Below are 18,163 nucleotides of genomic sequence, written 5' to 3' on the forward strand. Positions count from 1 at the left end.
AAATAGAAAAAGAGGGAGTACTTCCAAATTCATTCCTCGAGGCCAATATCACCCTGATTCCAAAACCAGACAAAGACACCTCAAAGAAAGGAAACTTCAGACCAATATCTGTAATGAATATAGATGAAAAAAATCATCAATAGAATTCTGGCAAATTGGATACAAAAACATATCAAAAATATTGTGCCCCATGATCAAGTGGGATTCATCCCCAGGATGCAAGGTTTGTTCAACATAAGGAAATCAATAAACATAATCCATCGCATCAATAGACTTAAAGATGAGAACCACATGATCATCTCGATAGATGCAGAAAAAGCATTTGACAAAATATGGCAACAGCATCCCTTTATGTTCAAAATACAAGAAAAAGTAGGGAATAACAGGAACTTACCTCAACATTGTAAAAGCTATCTACACTAAGCCTCAGGCCAGAATCATTCTAAACAGAGAAAAAATGAAGTTATTCCCTCTATAATCTGGAACAAGACAGGATTACCCTCTCTCACCACTTCTATTTAGCATAGTTCTTGAAACACTGGCCAGAGCAATTAGACAGATGAAAGAAATTAGCACTATTTGCTGATGATATGATTCTATACCTAGAAGACCCAAAAAACTCTACCAAGAAACTTGTAGAATTAGTAAATGAATTTAGCAATGTGACAGGATATAAAATCAACACCCATAAATCAAAAGCATTTCTGTGTATCAGTAACAAATCCTCTGAAAAAGAAATGAGGAAAACTATTCCATTCACAATATCCTCAAAAAAAAATACTTGGGAATCAACCTAACAAAAGAGGTGAAAGACTTTTACAATGAAAACTATAGAACCCTAAAGAGAGAAATAGAAGCGACCCTAGAAGATGGAAATATCTACCTTGCTCATGGATAGGCCGAATTAAAATTATTAAAATGACCATACTACCAAAAGCACTATACAGGTTCAATGCAATTCCAATCAAAATCCCAATAGCATTCCTCATAGAAATAGAAAAAGCAATCATGAAATTTATCTGGAAAAATAAGAGACCCAGAATAGCTAAAGCAATTCTAAGCAGGAGGAGTGAAACAGTTGGTATCATTATACCAGACCTTAAACTATACTACAGACCAATAGTAACAAAAACATCATGGTACTGGCACCAAAACAGGCTAGTACACCAAAGGTATAGAACAGAGGACACAGAACATAATTCACAAAATAAGAACTACCTTATATTAGACAAAGTTGCCAAAAGCATTCACTGAAGAAAGGATAGCATTTTCAACAAATGGTGCTGGGAAAACTGGAAATCCATATGCAACAAAATGAAATTAAATCCATATCTCTGACCATGCACAAAAGTTAACTCAAAATGGAGCAAGGATCTATGGATTAAATCAGAAACTCTGCATCTAGTATAAGAAAAAGTAGGCCCTAATTTCGATCACGTGGGGCTAGGCCTCAATTTCCTTTATAAGATGCCTATAGCACAAGAATTAAAACCAAGAATCAACAAATGGGATGGATTCAAACTAAAAAGTTTTTTTTTCTCAGCAAAAGAAATAATATGTGAGGTTAATAGGGAGCCTACATCTTGCAAACAAATTTTTACCCCTAACACATCAGATAGAGCTCTAATCTCTAGGGTATATAAATTGCTGAACAAGATAAGTATCAAAAAAAAAAAAAAAAAACAAATAATCCAATAAATGAATGGGCCAAGGACCTGAACAGACACTTCTCAGAAGAGGATATACAATCAATCAACAAATATATGAAAAAAATGCTCATCATCTCTAGCAATCATAAAATGCAAATTAAAACTTCTCTAAGATACCATTTCACTCCAGTAAGAGTGGCAGCCATTATGAAGACAAACAAGAAGTGCTGGAGAGATGCAGGGGAAAAGGTACACTCATACACTGCTGGTGGGACTGCAAATTGATGTAGCCAATTTGGAAAGCAGTATGGAGATTCCTTGGAAAACTTGGAATGGAACCACCATTTGACCCAGCTATTCCTCTTCTCAGACTAAAACCTAAAAATAGCATATTACAGGGACACAGCCACATCAATGTTTATAGCAGCACAATTCACAATTTATTAACTCTAGAGCAACCTAGATGTCCTTCAGTGGATGAATGGATTAAAAAAATATGGCATTTATTCACAATGGAATATTACTCAGCAATAAAAAAGAATAAGTTAATGGAATTTGCAGGGAAATGGATGGCATTAGAGAAGATTATGCTAAGTGAAGTTAGCCAGTCCACAAAAATTAAATTCCAAATGTCTTCTCTGATATAAGGGGGGTGACTCAAAATGGGTTGGAAGGGAGAGCAAGGGAGAAATATTACCTTTAGATAGGGAATAGGGGTGGGAGGAAAAAGGAGAAAGAAGGGGAATAGCATGGATGATGAAAGGAGATCCCCATCATTATACAAAATACATGTATGAAGATGTGAATTTGGTGTCAACATGCCTTATATATAATATATAATTAAATGATAAATTATTATATAATGGTGTATTAAGAATTGTAATGCAGGGCTGAGGATATGGCTCAAGCAGTAACATGCTCACCTGGCATATGCGGGGCACTGGGTTCGATGCTCAGCACCACATAATATAAAATAAAGATGTTGTGTCCACCAAAAACTGAAAAATAAATATTAAAAGAATTCTCTCTCTCTCTCTCTCTCTCTCTCTCTCTCTCTCTCTCTCTCTCTCTCTATCTTTAAAAAAAAAGAATCATTATGCAAATTAATAAATAAATACATTTTAAAAAATAAAAATAAAATATATATATATTTTATTTTATTTTACTTTATTTTTTTATTGGTTGTTCAAAACATTACAAAGCTCTTGACATATCATATTTCATACATTTGATTCAGGTGGGTTTTGAACTCCCAATTTTACCCCAAATACAGATTGCAGAATCACGTCGGTTACACATCTACATTTTTACATATTTACGTAGGAAAGGTAGCAGAATACAACAGTTACTAATAGGGCATTATGTAAAAATATATATATTTTAATAAAAAGAGATTTCAGCACCTAGCCAACCCACAAAACTTCTCCCCCAGCTTAAATGAACTACAAAAGAAATCCCTATCTGGAGCTCTCTAGCTGGTTTAATTTGCTCCTGTTAATTCTTTAGATTTTATTTCTTTTTCAACATACAATCTCTGTTTCATTTTATGAAGTCCAGTGTGTTCCCTGTCTAAATTTTTCCATTCACTTGACAGTCAAAAGAACTGGTTTCTTCAAGGATTAAATCAGGAAGAAGTTTTTAACTACAACAAATTGAAACATTTGCACAAGGAAGTGTTGCTTTTATAAGGGATGGGAAACTTCAAATTTGATTACAATCAACCTTTGGCTTCCTAATCTGTTCAACAATAGGCCATATTGTTAAGGGTAATTTCCATGCACAGCATGTGGGTCCCATTTTTTTCATCCTTAGACATAGTTGTTTACTGTTCAGCACTGTTTATGCATTTTATCAGGCTTTTTCAGTCTCCCTTAATAAATCACTACAGAGGGAATGTATCAAAACAAGAACTATTGTGCAGTACTGGTTACCCTTACACATTATTTGCTGCCCTAGAGTTTCACTAAGTACTGGAATTCAAATAATAATAATAATAATAATAATAATAATAATAATAATAATACAAAATAAAGTTATTATATCCATCTACAGCTAAAATATGTTTTAAAATTTTTTTGTAGTTATAGATGGACATAATGCATTCGTTTTATTTATTTATCTTTATGTTGTGCTGAGTATTGATCTCAGACCCTCACATGGGCTAGGCAAACGTTCTACCACTGAGCTACAACCCCAGCCCCAAGTTATAAGTTGATTTTTAATTCTCATGTCACTTATGATCTTAATCATCCTCATTGTGCCCAGTTGGGTGTCCACCTTTCTTTTCCTTCCAGATCTCTTATTGGCATGTCATAGTCACACACACAAAAAAATATGAAACCCAGACTTTGGGGATTATTCATGCTGGTTATACTCCTGTCTTAAACTCTAAAGAGTTCCCTTCATATCCCAGTGTGGATCTGTGGTTCTACAACCTCCAATTGAACTCAGAGGCTGTTATAAAACTATTTACTAGAAAGTCATTCTCTTTCCCTATAGGAAATATTAAGTTATGATTAGCTATAGAAGGGGCCACATTGCCAAGTGATAATTAAATGTTAGGCTCAGTACACCATAAGATCAATAAATCTAAAAGTAATTTCTTCAGTTTTACTTCCCCAAAGTTTGTCATTGCTGTTATTGTTGTTTGTTTGTTTGTTTTACTTTCATTTCTGTAGCTCTTAATCACAGAATTATTAACAAAACTCTTCTGAGATGTGGTCTTTGACTAGACAGCTCTGAAATTAAACACAAGGGGTAACCAAGGTGAAAGTCAAGTCCAATAAGACTAAAAGTATAAACAATAACTTTCATGTATATGGTTCCTAGGCTGTTCAAAGCATTGCTCTGTTTCTTAGATGTTAACCTCATTTAGTCCTCACAAGTCTTGAAGTTAGCTATAATTATTCTAGAAATCTTGTAGTCCCAGATTGTTTACCTAACTCATCCAGGGTCAGTAGGCTAGAATGTAATACCTTGATTCCAGCAAGGGTGAGTGGTCTCAAAGATGTTTACTTAATCAGAAAAGAGAATATTTATATAGATTCTTTGTTATTTTGTATCTATTATTTCCTTGAGAGAATTTAGGCCATGCTATCATATCAAAGAAGGGCAAGAATCTTAACAATTTAAAATAAAATTTTATTTATCACTTTTGAGCCTATTGAGGGTTGATTGAGAGCTCTACTTGACAATGTGCCCATTCTAGGTACCAGACAAAATATCAAAATTGCAGGTCATTGTGCCAGAGGATAAAGACTTGTGCTCTGTGGATATGAAGGGTTATGACTACAAGTAACACCTGCTATTGTCCCAAGAAGGTCACATGATCATCCCTAACTTCAGGTGAGGTGCCCAAGGAAAGAGCAAGAAGTGGAAATACTTTGTAAAGAGTTCCATTGACTCAGTTCTATTTCAAGTATAAACCAATGGTAGAAAAAAGGGAAGATATACAGGTTTACAGGCAAGCATCTTTCTGATACAATTAAGTAAAATTTAAGCAGAATTATTCTATGAGACTGCAAGGAAGCAGTTAGTGAGATAAGTTTAAATTCAACAACTGTTAAACTCAAGGCAGATCATGCTTGCAAATAAAGTGCATCTTGGTCCTGGTCCTTTGACACTTTTCACTAGCTGCCTGCCAATCATAACCATGTTTGTGGGTGGTAACTTCATGCTTTCCTTGTGGTTCTGACCTGCCCACTGCACTTCCCTCACAAATGATCACTAAGTGAATATTCATTGGGTAATTGACTTATTTGTTCACTCATTAATTCATCTACTTGTTTATGAAACATGCTTTGAGTAAGTACTTTGTCATTGACATTAGGCTATGATCTGGAGATACAAAGATAGAGAAAGAATGGATTATAGTCTCAAAGGGTTCACGGTCTACAGGAACAAAGCATAACTAATTTACCCTGCACCTACAACTTTTATGGCAATGGAGGACGGAGGAATGTTGGTAAATCCTATGGTGATGACCCAAACACTAACTATTTTCTACTTGTCACAGCCAAAACTACCTTTAAGTAGTAGTGGAATCTGTGCCTCCCTCACAATTTGCTATCCAAAGTGTTTCTAAAGTTTTAGCCAATTCTTTCCATACAGAAATTCCTCAGCTAGGGATATTTTTCATGTGGATTTTCTTGAGAGAGAGAGAGAGAGAGAGAGAGAGAGAGAGAGAGAGAGAGAGAGAGAGAATTTTTAATATTTATTTATTTATTTTTAGTTTTTGGCAGACACAACATTTTTTTTGTATGTGGTGCTGAGGATTGAACCCAGGCCACATGCATGCCAGGCCAGCACGCTACCGCTTGAGCCACATCCCCAGGCCTCATGTGGATTTTGCATCATTGTGTTTTATATATCATATACTCCAGAGAAAAGGCAGAGTAGTACAGATAAATAAGCAAAAGTAAAAAGGTAGATTAGAAAGAAGTGGTGGATCGGGATATCCAAATCCTTAGGAAGCCATTGTGACAGGCCTAGGTTGGAGAGACACAGGAGTCAGCACTGGGTCTTTATCCTGTAGGGGACCTTGATTCCCGGGGCCACTGCTTTCTAGGAGCTATACTCCAAACATTGTCATTTTGAGGTTGGAATCATGAATGTGAAAGCAGTCTGAGTAGGTGCTGATCTTCTTGGTGGTCTACTCTGATCTGTTGAACAAGATTAGAACCAATGTGCCCATATCCCCAAACACGCATTGTGGCAAAATAAAGAAGCTAGAAGCAAAAGAAAGGACACTGTTATCCTCTTCTCATATATAATGCTCCATTCCATATATAAGTACATGGATTTGATTTTTTTTAAATTCACAAAGACAGAAAATGACAAGTACTCAGGACCAGTAAGTTGTGGAGAAATGAACAATGAGGTTCATGGATATGGATGGGGTTTATGAAAGTGTTCTAAAATTTATTTTGGTGGTTTTAGAGTATATAAAGTCCTGAAGAAATAAGAAGTAGCTAAAATCCAATAAATAGGAATATTTCTCACTCTAATTTTGAGAATATGGCTGTGAAAACTATGTTGAACAATGGAGTTTCTTGCACATTTGATTTAGATGAACTTACTGTCATCATTTTTTACAAAATTCCCTTGTTTCATGGGGACTTGAGGTTATCTTTCTGATGATTAGGAAGAGAAGGGAAAGAGTGATATGTATGGTTGACTACAACTATAAATAAGAAAAAAACTGAGCAATGTCTGTGGCTGTGCTAAAAAAGGTGCCACAGACAAAAGAAATACAGCATATATGGGGTAAGGAGTTCCTTATTCTTAGGATTTTCATAAGACTTGGAGAGAATTTTATTTGATGTCCCAAAAGAATGGAGAAGCCCAGAATTGGTGAAAGACCTACCCATATATTTCATAAATATAATTTTTAAGTTTTAATTAACAAACATAAATTGTACATAAGTGTTCTTATCATAAAAGATAACAAGAATGTGGGAGCAATACACATGTCAATTAGCTCAATTTAGTCATTCCATTTACAATGTATATGTATTTCAGAAGATCATTTTGTATGCTGTTTTAGTCATCTATTCACTGATATGACCAAAAGACTTGACAAAAACAATTTTAGAGGAGAAAAGTTTATTTGGGGGCTCATGGTTTCAGGAGTCTCAGAGGTAAGGCAGAACATTATGGCAGAAGAGTGGTGGCAGAGGGAAGTATCTCACATGATTAGGAAGCAGAGAGAGACTATACTCATTAGGTACAGAATATATACCCTAAAGGCATGACCCCCAGTACCACTTCCTCTAGCCACATTCTACCTGCCTTCAGTTACCACTCAGGTGATCCCATCAAGGGATTAATTTACCAGTTGAGTTAAGGCTCTCATAACCCAATCATTTCTTCTCTGAATGTTCTTGCATTCTCTCACACATGAGCTTTAGTGAGAGAATGAGGCACTTAATATCTAAATCATAAAATATGATAAGAACACTTAAATTCTACACTCTCTGCAATTTTCAAATATACAGCACAATAGCATATTCATCAATTTTTTTTTACACAGGGAACAGTTTGATTGGTTTCTCCAGTTATAAGGTCTTTTAAAGAAGTGAACCTGTGCTACTATGAACATCCAAATACAGTGTAAAATTTCCATTATCAATGCATTCAAAATTTTCTTCCAACCATCCCTTGCTTCTTTGTGTAACTAATCCCTGCTTACAAGATTGTTAGGCCTACCCACAGATTTTTTATATTGTTGTAGGAATTTTAACCAGGAGACTAGAAATTCCTACAGTGTAGACAGTTAGATGGAGGGGCCTCTCTTTGCCTTTATTCTGTACATAAACCTTACTACTGTGAAGAGAATATAGACAAGAGATTGACAATAGCAGCAAAAAAATAGAAAGTAGCAGAGAAAACTCAAACCCAAGATGTCAGTGTCAGGAAGCAATGGAGATGGTGAATGACAATGTGAAGAAAGAGAATGCAGAGTTCTCAGGAACCCCTGCAATCTTGATGACAGGAGGCATGGTGCATGTGTGTGCACACATATGTGAACACACTGTGAGTGAATATATGTCAGGGAGAGATGTTAAAATGAAAGGTGAAGAGTCAAAATGGGAAGAAAGTTCCAGCTGATTCAGAAAGTTTAATTCCTTACAAAGGTGGATGTCTATATATGAGTAATAAAATTTAAGTTTTCAAGAGTTCTGAGATGCCCATATAATTATATTTCTAAAACACAACACTGTAAGTTGAGTTGGTTTACAAAATTGGATGTGTTTTCTATATTTATTGTCTTATTCATTGACTTGCTTCTTTATTCCTTATTTATTTGTTTATTCAACTGAGAGTTAAGTACCTAAGAAGTACTCCACACTGTGTGATTGATAGACAGCCCTACCTCTGTAAAATGGGCCCTACCTCTGTAAAATGTAAAGAAACCAAAAATATGTCTTCCATGATTAATAGAGTACAATCATAGTAAATACTAAGATGGAAATATAGACAATGTTATGGGAGTATATGTTATAAATATGTGATTTATTTTATGGGTTTGAAGTAGGATTCCTTATGAAACTGGTATTTAATGGAGCTTCTGAAAGATAAGTAAGAACTAGGTAAGAGAAAAGGTGAGGGTGGGAGAATATTACAGACAAATGGAAACTCAGACTCAAAAGACTCCAAGTCTGGATTAGAATATGGTTTTGGCTGGTGGGGTCAGAAAATACAGAAAAGATAAGCAATGTTGGTTATAATTTTGGACTCTAGAGATTTGAAGGTATGATATCATGAAGAACTTTCAAAAATGTTTATCTTAAGGTGAGTTAAAAGCTACTAAAGGAATTTAACCAAGTGAATTACATAAAATCTTATATTTTAAAACACCTTCCAACAAGGAGTTAGGAATTCATTGAAGAAAGAAGAATATTGTGAAATAGAGAAGATGATACAGAAGTTCAGGTAAGAGGTGATGGGTTTGGATAAAGTGGTCATCAAAGTTAGAGATATGTGAACTGAGAACAGAGTTATTAGAAGTTATGTTGATAAATTTGATAACTTTTTGTATGTGAGGAGATGACATAAAGATAAATTTTAAATATCACATTAATATTTGCTTTAGTAGATATTTGCTGCTTCAGTCACATTACCCTTTATATCAGTAGTCAGCAAACTTTCTTCTGTAGGAACTAGCTATTAAATATTTTAGGCTTTAAGGGAAACACAATTCCCCCTTCTCTACCTCCTCCATCAATTCAGTAAAAATGTAAAAAAATAATTCTTATCTTATAGGCTCTAAAAACACAGACCATCAGCCAGAGTTGGTCTGTGGCCAAAGTCGGCCCAGCCCTGCTTTTACCTTGAAGTATTTATGATTCAATTAGGGTTTTTTGTAATACTCCATCTTATTCATATATATATATATATATATATATATATATATATATATATATATATATACTTTATATATATATATATACTTTCTAATATGTTTAACTTGAGTGGTTTATGTTGAAAGTAATTAAGATATCTTTATAAGAGATCATTGTATATCACAAAATTTCCCTTTTTTATTTAGAAGTTGATCAAGATCATCCAAGCAAAATATTAAAAGTTCTAGGTTTGACATGGTGGTACATGCCTGTAATCTCACCAGCTTGGGAGGCTGAAGCAGGAGGATTATGAGTTTAAAGCCAGCTTCAGCAAAAGCGAGGCTCTAAGCAACTCAGTAAGACCCTGTCTCTAAATAAAACAGGGCTGGGGATGTGGCTCAGTGGTGGAGTGCATCTGAGTTCAATCCCCAGTGAACATTTCCACCCCCCCCCCCCCAAAAAAAAAGAAAGTTCTAGGAAAGCATGTTTTTTTTTTCATGAAATTGCTGGAAAACAAAATTATATTTTAAACTACATATTCTTAGAAGTTTGAGGTCATTGTGTACATGATAATATATAATTTTGTTGGTTTATCTGCTTCTCCATCAGAAAATCTAATAAGCCCCTTGGAATGGATTCACAGATACTTCTGTATTTGTCAACAAGACCAGTGAGCAGCTTAGTCCGCTTGCCTGCCCAGCTTAGCCCAGGAGGCGGCAGATGATAGAAGAAAAGGAGCCCATCATTAGCAGAACTGGTGTAAAAATAAAACAAAAGACTTGTGCTTCTTTCTAAATTCCAAGATGAAGATTCTTTGCTTTAAAAGGAACTGTGAAAAGGCAGGACTGATGGACATGAGTCCAGTCACCAACATATTGAAATTCTGTCTTCAAAACTAACACATGGCCTCAGCCAAAAGCCCTGAAAGACAGGTTTGAAGTACACGCTGTGAGGAGTGCTGGAAAATTCCACATTTTCTGGGCACTGATGACTTTATATGTTGAAACCTGTATGTTGAAATTTACTTGCTTTAAAAAAAAGGTTAACAAAAGTATTGAAAACTGAATCTCCCAGAGAGGATCAGGGTGGAAAGTGCAGGACAGCAGAGAGGTACTCAAATATTTAGATTAAAATACAGGAGGTACTTAAGGTGTGGGAATGAGAGTATTTCAGGACCTAAGAACCCTGAAGACTATAATTGTATTCTCTCTTTCCCAGGAAAGACTACTATGAAAATTTACTATTGGAGTTGGTTCCATAGCTCAAGAATTAGAGCATTGGTCTTGTAAAATTTACTCTTGGAAATTTTTAACAATTCTCTTCATGTGTGTGCATGAGTGTGTGACATTTCCTCTCAACTCCCACTAGATACCTCAGGCTCTGACCTTCTCCAAACTCAATCCTGAGTCGTCCTCATCGTCGCAGAAGCAGCAGCTGCTGCCACCTGCACAGAACGCACTGGCCTGAAACCTGGCCATGGCTTCTAGGGCACAAGGCAGCAGGAGCTGATGGGCACGGTTCGGTCACTCATCTGCGAGAGGCTGTGCATCGTTTCCATTGTAGACGATCCCATGTTCTGCGTGCTGCTCAGGACCACAGAGCCCAGTTACGAGCTGCCCAGTAGGAAGTTCTTCTACAGCAAGGTTCTGCCAGAGCGCTACAGTGTCATGTGGGAGGCTGTGCTCAAGAAGCTGGCGGACACCGCATAGTGCGGCACCTCCACCAATCTGTGGCACAGCAACAACCAGAACCACGCCTATGTGACGCTGGCCATGCACATTTTGGGCCTTGCGTCCTCTAACTGCCTGTCGGTGGCCTCCAGGTGCCTAAAGACCTTCGAGGTGTCCAGGAGAATGTGGCAGAGACCATCACGCATGTGCTCTAGGAGATGTTCATTGAGTGGGGCATCAGGACCAAGGTCTTCAGGACCACAAAGGACTGCGGGAAGGACATCGCCAAGGCCTGCTCCCTGCTGGATATCCTCATGCAGATGCTGTGTCTGGGGAGTGGATCTTCAAAGCGGGCATCCAGCAGGCCTTCCAGCTGCCCAAGCTGGGCTTGCCGCTGGCGTGCTGTCTCAGGCTGGTGGCGAACATCCAGCAGTCCTTGGTGGCCATGTACATGCTCCACAAGAAGCAGAAGCAGCATGGTACAGAGAACAGCATGCTGATCAGCAACCAGGTGGCCTGGTGGGGCAGCACCCTGGCCATCTACAGTGGCTCAAGGAGCAGCAGTTCGCCATCGTGGGAATCCTGGTGGAGGACAGCAACAACCACCATCTCATGCTGGAGGCCACCAAGTTAGCCACCATTGGCAGTGTGGTGGACCTGCTGCAGACTTTTAAGCAGGTGGCCAAGATGCTGTCCTCATCCAAGCACCCAACCATCAACATGGTGAAGCCGCTGCTGCTGAACACAAAGCTCAACATCAAAGAGATCAACTGCAAGGAGATGAGCATGGCCAAGGAGATCATTGCCCAAGAGCTCTTAAAAGACCTCCCAGGAGACGACTGAGATAGACATGTTTGTTCCTCAATGTGGCCACCTTCCTGGACTCTCGCTATAAGAGATTCCCATTCCTGTCGGCCTTTGAGAGGCAGCAATTGGAAAACCTAGTGGTGGAGGAAGCCAAAGGCCTCCTGGAGAAGGCCAAGGACAGCAGCTTCCCGCTGCTGTCGCCTGCGGAGGACAAGCTCTACTCAGTGTCCAAGGGGCCTGTGGCCAAGAAGCCCAGAAGCATCATCAACAGCATGCTGGCCGAGACCTTCTGCCAGATAGGCAGCGCCGAGAAACAGGAGGAGTTGCACGAGCAGCTGCTGGAGGAGCTGAGCAACTTCAAGTCGCAGAAGGTCCTCAGCCTCCACGGGAACCCACTCATGTGGGGGTCCGACAGCCTGGAGCTCTTCCCGGTGCTACCCAAGGTGCTCCAGAAGTACTGGTGAGTGGCCGCCACCTGCATCTTTCCTGAGCGCCTCTTCGGCTCCTCAGCCAGCATGGTCAGCACCAAGAGGAACGGGCAGGCCTCGGTTTTCAGATGAAATTCTTTCCCCTTCCTTTCCCCCTCTTCCTTTCCAAGGACTGACTATAGGTGTCTCCAGAGAGGATTCTGAAACAATCTGGAAAATTCCAACCAGGTCTGGGTGGAAGACAGATTCCTGCCAAGCAGCACATCACCTGTCCATCAAAGCTCTGGGTTTTTTCCTATTTCAGGTGAAGCAAAGGTCTCCCCTTGGGGACCCTGGTAAAATTATTTAGCCACCATACTCTGCCTGAAAAGGGATGGGTTTTATCTCGGAGAGGGGGGTGGAAAGTATGGGAAAATGATTATCAGTTTCAGACACTTGGAAAAGTAAATGGAAAAGATTAAAAAACAAACAAACAAAAAAAAAAAAAAAAAAAAAAAAACAGGGGTGTTGCTCTCTGGCTTTCAGGTTGCACCTATCACATTGCAATGTGTCTCCTACAATCCTGCCAAATTTCTCTTTGCTTTCTCTTTTCTTGTTGGTACACGAAATTCCTGAGGCTATCCTGATACATGCATATAATACAACAAAGTCCTTTTTATGAACCACAGATTGAACCTAGAGGGGTTTGAGCACTGAGCCCCATCCCCAGCCCTATATTGCATTTTATTTAGAGACAGGGTATCCCTGAGTTGCTTCATGCCTTGCTGTTGCTGAGGCTGGCTTTGAAATCCTGAACCTCTTGCCTCAGCCTCCCAAGCTGCTGGAATTACAAACATTCCCTAGCAAAAAAAAAAAAAAATCCACTTTTAAAGTCCCTTCCAATCTAGGTAGTTCATGCATATTGCAGTTCTGTGTTTTATTTGTGATGCATGAACGGAAGTGAAATGTTTTTATTTTTCTTGGGGAGAATAAAAGGTTCCTATTTTTCCTCTCTTTTTTTTTAAAAAACCTACTTGAGGCCAACTTCCCAGTATGAAGACTGGAATTTGAAATTTCTGGATTGGAGAAGACATTTGAATTCCTTTGAAGTCTTTTAAAACTCAAGCTCATGGGGGGCATTTAATTTGCAATATATATATATATATATATATATATATATATATATATATATACACACACACACACATATATAGAGGGATATAGATAGATAGATAGATAGATCAATAAACTGATATATATATATATATATATATATATATATATATATTAAAGGGGGGCATTGGTTTACTGGAAGTGTCCTTGAGGAAAATGGAATTCTGCTTTTAAATTGTAGGACTGTTTTTCAGGTTGGAAGAATGATGTTCCCTTCTTTAAGCAGCTGAACGTTGAGCTCTGTGGTTCCCAGGCTTCACAGCTCCTTGTGCAGGTTAAGAGAAGCCAGACTGTACAGGATACAGGGCAGGAAAGGGGCTGGGTTTAGGAATGAAGGGTAAGATCAACACTATCATTAGGCTCTCTAAATTAAAAACCACTCTGCATTCTAGAAACACAGGGAATGTCAATACTTTACTATTCATTGAGGGCTAAAGTGAACTGATGCAAACCAACAAGTAGAGCTGCCATTTGCCTTAAACACATGCTATAAAGACAGACAAGTGGGTCCCATGATACCCCGGTTTCCACAATGCTACCTCAGGTACTGGTCGCCAGCTATTCTGACAAGTGCTACATGATTAAGCTCTAAGCTCATTGTCCATAGAAACAATTATCTAACAGATACACCTTGACCTCTTCCATATGCAAGGCTTCACTGGGGCATGGTGTGAAGTACATGCTGGGGTAAAATTCCCACTGTCACAGAGTTGGTAGACCAGAGGCTACTTGGACTTGGAATACTCATTATATGATGCTTTCAGAAGACATTTCATTTAGAAGTCACTGGAACTTTAATATTGGCTGAGGTCTTTAGGATTCTCTGTGTTTAAAATTATAGAGATATTATGGGTACTGTTATTTGGTGCAGCCACTTTAGAAAATAGTACAGCAGTTATTTAAAACTTTAACTACTAGCAATTCTACTACTGGGTGTATAGCTGAAAGCCTTCAAAAAATCAATTGAAAGATATGCACCTATGTTCATGGCCCCAGTATGTTCACAACAGCCCAAAGATGAAAGCAACCCAAGCCCTTGGATGGATAGATGGATGGATGGATCAATAAACTGATCTGCACATGCACCACATGATCTGTGAACACATACATTGAAATACTACTTGGCCTTACAAAAAAACCAAGTCCCACTCTAAAACATCGACTGTGGGAGATCATCCTTGCACATGACTGAGATTCCTCCCCAGCTGGGTGTGAGGTGCTCAGTCACTTTTAATGTGGCAGAGCATTCCCCACCCTTCTTGGGTTCGAAAGCTTGTCCATGTGGAGGCGTGTCTCACCACTGCCCCAAAGATTCAATCATCGCACCTGACATTGCCACACTGCCCCCCTTGACCTTCATTGGATGGGATTTTCCCTGGAATCCTTTGTTCTCCAATAAAAGCCCTCTCCTTAGCAGGCTCTCTCTCTCTCTCTCTCTCTCTCTCTCTCTCTCTCTCTCTCTCTCTCTCACATCTTCAGTAAAACCTGGCTGCCCCCCTTGGGGAGCTTGAGACTGAGGGTTTGAGGAGCCATCCAGGAGCTGGTTTAAAAGTAAAATGGTGTCTGTGTCTTTAATTTAAACTCCCTGAGGATTTTGCTGCATGACTGAACCTTTCACACCGTCTGCGCTGGCCACAGACTAAAATTGATAAATGTTGAAGTCACTGAGTTAAGTAAAATAAGACAGTTGCAAAAGGCCAAAGGCTGCATTCAGGCAATTATACCAGGCACCTTGAGTAGTCAAGTTCATGAAGCCCAAGTAGGATGGTTGGTTGCTGGGAGCATGGAGGAGGGAAGAATGGGAGAGAGTGTCTAGTGGGTGTGGAGCTTCAGTTTCTTAAGATGAAAGTGTCCTGGAGATGGATATTGGTGACAGATGCACAATAGTGTAAGTGTACTCAATACCACTTAAACTGCACACTTAAAATGAGCAAATGATTACTTTTATGTTATGTGGATTTTACCAGAACAATAACAGTTAATTGATGAATTGTGCACTTCAAGTGGGTGAATTGCATGGTATGTGATGTATTCCCCCAAAAAGCTGTACAGTCCAAAAACTGTACACACACACAGGGTCACACAAAAATCCCTGCACTTGAAACACTAAAGCTTTCACTAAAGCTGACCAAAAAAAGCTAAAATATCTAAAATATTCATAGAGGAAAAATAAATGTTATTAATCAGAAAAATAACCAAATAAACCATCTGTAATCAGTAACTCACTTTCAACTATCTGGTAAGATTTATTAAACTATTTTATTCATTGGAAAATAAAAGCTGAATAGAAGCATTACACTGGCTATTCTTACTGTTAGAAACTCATACCTGAAAATTACCTTGGGATCACAGCCACTTTATTCTAGGTGGCTCCTGAATGATAGCCCTTGAGATATTCAGCTTCCCATGAGGGTGATTCCTTAAAAAAGAGAGAAAGAGAGACATGAATGCTTTTATGCTTAATTATTGTTTTTTGAAGAAAAATCTTTAGTAAAGGGGAGGGGAGACAAATTCCAGTATTAGGCATCCAGAAATGAGATAAAGAATCTCTAAACAATACATTTTAAAGGAATTATTGCTATAAATCTCTATCAACTGCTAAAATAATTTCATAAGTTTTAGGCCCCATTTGTCTTACAGATTCTCCTTCATTTTTCCTTCTTTTCTTAATATTCACAGAATAATCTTTGGAATGACCTAGTATCTTCATGCAGTAGTTGGAATCAATCATAACTGTTTTCAATTCAGAAAGGAGTAACTTTTTATACTTCCTTTAAAAAAAGAGAGAGGAGAAAACAATATAACTCAAAACTATTCAGTGTTGCTTGAAATTTAAATGCAGTACTTTTTAAAAAAAGTCTTCTTTTTGACATTTCATATCCATCTCTTTAGTCTTTCAATAACAATTATTAATTTCCAGTTCAAATTCATGTTTACTTACCACACAGTTTTAATGGGACCTTTGCTAACAGCTCATTAAATATTTATGAAGATATTCAGAAAACTCTGCAGTCTCAAAATTTAAGACAACGTGCATCTTAAAAAGAATTTGAAAATGATTGTCAATAAGTAAATAATACAGAAAACATACCAAAAATATATTGATTTCAGTATATAAACAACCAAATCGTGTTAATTAAACTGCAGCTGCTTCTGAAAATGTGTAAGCTCTGCTCTGTAACTCCTGCAACCTGCTTCTTGACTTAGAGAACCAGAGCTGAACCTACAAGAGCCAAGTCCTCCTAGCAGTGCTTCTTCTGCCTCAGTCATACATTTAGAATCAGGGAAATAAAATCCAGGACTACAAAAGACAAAGCAATCAGGTTAGAGGACAGCTTATTCTGGAGCACATCATTTAGTTATATGAGTAAAACACAAAGTAGGAGCAGGATGGAAGTGTATTCAGAAAGTAAAAGAACATCCTGCCCTTACCAACAAGTATTTTTACATGTTTCATCAGATCCTAAAGCAGTGAATAACCTTAAGGGAAAATAAAACCATAGTTTTTTTTCCCCAAAAAAACTAAGGTGAAATTGATAGGATGGTCACCCACACATCAGTTCAAACTACAGGTACTGGATTTTATCTCAGTGCTAACAAAGAGTGGATCTGCTCATGTCTACAATCACTGGTGTATCAGATCTGGGTTTATTAAAGCACAAGTTTGGAAAAACCATGAGGTTCAGGAAATCATACTGCAGAGCAAGAGAAAACTAACAATATCCAGACCCTGGACACTTGGGCACAGCATTCTTTTGAAAGTACACTCCTGCAGACCTTAGAAGAAAATTTATGAGTAATTAGAACATCTAAATACAGTTCAAGATAACATAGTTACTAAAAAATGGAAAAAGTTGCGAAAGAAAAGACAGACACAATGAAGCAATCACCAACAATACACAAAGATTCCCTTTTCTCTGCTCCCTCCCCAGCACCTCTTATTTTTCAACTTTTGGGCAGTGACCATTCTAACTACAGTGAGGTGATGGCCCATTGTGGTTTCCGTTTGCATTCTCTGATGATTAGTGACATTGAGCATCTTTTTTCATTCGACATGTACCTATTCAACATTTATAGGTCTTCTTTTGAGAAATGTCCATTTCAATCTTTTGCCCATTTTTAAAAAAAATATCAAGTCATGTTTTCTTGCTATTGAGTTCTTAATATATTTTGGGTAATACACTTGTCAGATATATGGTTGGCAAATACTTTCCCCCAATCTGTGGCTTCTCTCTTCACTTTGTTAATCATTTTCTTTGCTGTGAAGTTTTTTTTTTTCCATTTGATGACATTCCATGTGTCTCTTTTTCTTTGGAATTATATCTGAAAGAATCATTGCCCTGATCAGTGTTATAGAACTTTTCCTCTTATATTGTCTCCCTGTGGTTTTATAGTTTCTGGTACATTTATCTTTAGTCTCTCTGGAGTTGATTGTTTTACCATAATATTTGTAATATGAAACTGTAATATATCCTTATTTGAAATTTCAAAAGGAGATATATTTTGCAGAATTTCCCAAATTTTTGGCTATGTGAGTCTATCTTGACTAGTGCATATTCATTATATAGCATAATGGGTTTCCTTGTGGCATATTCATATATACATCACCTTTG

The 18,163-nt window shown here is 37.8% G+C and overlaps 1 pseudogene; it reads left to right on the plus strand.

Annotated features, from left to right (window-relative positions):
* Positions 1-8,069: 8,069 nt before the first annotated feature.
* LOC114084641 (E3 SUMO-protein ligase ZBED1-like) lies at positions 8,070-12,530 on the plus strand (annotated as a pseudogene).
* The last annotated feature ends 5,633 nt before the right edge of the window (positions 12,531-18,163 follow it).

This window comes from Marmota flaviventris, unplaced genomic scaffold, assembly GCF_047511675.1.
Source record: "Marmota flaviventris isolate mMarFla1 unplaced genomic scaffold, mMarFla1.hap1 Scaffold_48, whole genome shotgun sequence".
NCBI lineage: Eukaryota > Metazoa > Chordata > Mammalia > Rodentia > Sciuridae > Marmota > Marmota flaviventris.